We start from the raw sequence: 3,467 nt of genomic DNA on the forward strand, positions 1-3,467 counted from the left end.
TGTGTGTGTGCACTTGTGCCCAGAGCAGGAGATAATGGATGTGCGTGAAGAGCAGCTGATGCAGTTCGCACGTGCGTGCACACATACACACACACACACACAGATGCATATATGCCTAAGGCGGTCCCTGTGCCAATATGCCTCCCTCCATTTCTCTCTCCCTATATTCTGCTCTTAGTCTTTTCAGATGTCTTCTCCTCTGTGAGAGAGAGACAGCTCACAGACAGTCCTCTGTGAGGTACTGCAGGGCTCTGTCCTCGGCCCACTGCTGTTCCAAATCTGCAAAGATGATCTTCCAGCTGTGACAATCAATCAGTTTTTGTTTTTTTGTTGTTGTTTTTTTTATACATATATCCTCATTTCGATTCAGAGGGACCAGACAGGTAACCTATGATTTTTGATTTGTTAGCGACTTTTTGGTTTGATTGCTAGTTTTCATAGCAAATCAGTTGTGTGGTATGTTCTTAAAAACTTTAATATGGTCAAGGAGTACCTACTGACAAATTTGTGTTAAGTGTTCAGAGTTTTGAGATGTAATTTTGTTCAACATTTGCTGTCTTCTTATGTTTTGTTAGAAACACAGCCTATCTGAATTCATCTGTAAATTCGCTGATTGAAGAATGTCTAGAAATGTTTAAAGCAGTGCATTTTCAGTTCTTGGGTTTGACAAATAGAAAAATTAGACCAGAAGTTTTCCTCCACTAGCAACCATACGCCTCAAATGTAGTTAGGATCTAACCACTTTGCATTTTCTTAAAATCACCTTTTCAAAAAGGGTGTAAAGTGTTGAGTTCGGTAAATTCATTGAATTCACAGCAACACTGAAAATACGAATTTTACAAATTTTAAGAATCTCTACTAATCAATGATTAATGTTTCCAGCTATTGTTTCCTGTTGCACCATGCTTATCTCTACCCATAACCGTAAACATGTTATAGAGTTGGGAACTGGGACAGGGTTGTGGGATCACAACTCTAGAAAGGTATATATGACTTTAGACTTATTCTTAGGGTGGGTGGACTATCATGTTTACAAGGCAAGAAACATTTCTTATAGAATACATATTTGTTTCACTTTCAACAATGCTATTGCATGACTTACTATCAGCACCTTCAAAACATAAATATTTTAAATATCAGTACACTACAAACCTGCATTTACTAATACAAGATTCCATTGATATAAATGATGCAAGCATGAAATTTTGAAGCAATGCTGTATGCTGGCAATATGGTAGCAGTGGAAGCATTTTTCTTCAGTATCCTGTGCTGATTAACCCAGAACACATTTTCAGCCAATCCTCTCAAAGACCATCACAGATGATTACTATTTCAACGTCATTTCCCAAAAACAAAAACAGTAGAAGTAATGTTAAGAAATAACGAAGGCTAATTACTAATCAATCTCAAGCAATAATTTATGTGCATCTATTATTATTTTAAAGGTGTTTTAGTCCTGATTGGTGTTTTATTTATGGCCTGTTACATCAGTTTATTGCTTTTTAAAATCAAAATTCAAGAAATTTGAAGGGTTTCATGTTACTATATACAATAGAGACACAACACAGACACAGACACACACACACACACACACACACACGCGCACGCACACGCGCACACACACACACACACACACACACACACACACACGCATCTATAGGTCACAAAGCGTCAGTCACTTCTCCTCTCTTTTACATGTTTCTGTTGTTCATTTGTCTGTTCACACTTCAGGTTTGTCATCTCTCTTTGGCCTTAAGCCAGAAAGCAGTGATACGCAAACACACACACTCTCTCTCTCTCTCTCTCTCTCTCTTACACCAGCGTCACCGGACTGATGTTTATGCAAAACATCACACACAGGGAATATGTTAAGAAGAAATTGGACTGGCACAAGCTTTGGGTGTGGGGTGACGTATGTTGTATGGGGCATACAGAGAGTTGTAGATCTAAAGATGGAATCAAACACATTTTTTCCCAATTATATGTCAATGCCAAAGCCCCCTCCTATAGGGGCTCTGACAGAAGCTTTGGAGTCAGTCCTCTGGATCCTGGACTTAATCACATTGTTTTCACTCCAAAGCCACTCTAGCAGACCACCTCTACAACTGGGGAGTTAATGACTACCATGACTTTAAATGGATATTCACACACACACACACACAAACACATGTGTGTGTGTGTTTTTACATTCATACACATTCATCCCAAGCAATGCTCAATTTACCTCATCTGGTTAAGACTCTGAAACCAATTTACAACATGTTACCACAGAATTTGCTGGTACTCAATAAATATAGTAATGAATATAATTAATTTGAATATATCAAAATATGATATAATTAAATCCTGCAACAGATTCTTTTAAGAGATGAGTGCTTGTGCTCAGTTAGTCAAATTAAGAAAGAAACTTTCGGATCCATTGTCCAGTGGGCATGTGTAACAGCAAACAGACACACAGCAAAGCAACAGAGCTACCATCTGCTGTTTGTTAAGTATGTGAAAGACAGGTAACAGCAAGAAGGAGAGAGAGGGAAAAAGGGAGAGAAAGAGAGAGATGGACCACCACAGCGAGGCAGAAATAGAGAAAGGCAGCGGCTTGTGGTGTCATTTGAATGAAGCGCGGCAGGGCCAGTAATAGCAGTCACCCCTCACATAGAATAAAGCATGGATTCTGCTGGGCTGCCCCGCTCCTTAGTACCAAACAGACAACACCCTGACTGAGCCCGGATTCTTTTAGCTTTCATTACTGCTGCTGTGTGTGCACCAGAAAACTCCATATTCACTCACACACACACACACACACACACACACACGCACACATGCTCACACATACACACACACACACACGCTCACACACACACTCACACACATACACACACACTCACACACACACACATACACACACACACACACACACACACACACACACACACATGCACACACACACACACACACACACACACACACACTCACACACACACACACACACACACACACACACACACACACATGCACACACACACACACTCACACACACATGCACACACACACACACACACACACACACAACTTTGCTTTGAATCCATTAGCACTCGTCACCTCTCTCCAGCTCTGTCTCTTGCCAGGCCTGAACTGTACACTTTGTTTTACTTTGGAGTGAAGTGTGTGCTGGTCTTTAGCTGTCCATGTACTTGCCAGTGCTTGTGTACATGTACGTGTATGTGTCAACATCAATTTCTAGAGTCACTTTGCAAAATTCATTCACAGGCTTCACTTTCAGCCCAGTTTTGGTCGTCCGAAAACTCACCAACCCAAAGCTTTGTAAAACTCACAGAATAACCAAATGATTTCAACGGGACCAAGACCAGTCAAGAATTGAAACAGAACCAGTTACCTCTTCTACGTATAATAAAATGTTAATTTTCCACCCATCACCATGCAAGTCACCCTATTATACCAGCCCTATG

Source organism: Chanos chanos, chromosome 8 (genome assembly GCF_902362185.1).
Source record: "Chanos chanos chromosome 8, fChaCha1.1, whole genome shotgun sequence".
Taxonomy (NCBI): Eukaryota; Metazoa; Chordata; class Actinopteri; order Gonorynchiformes; family Chanidae; genus Chanos; species Chanos chanos.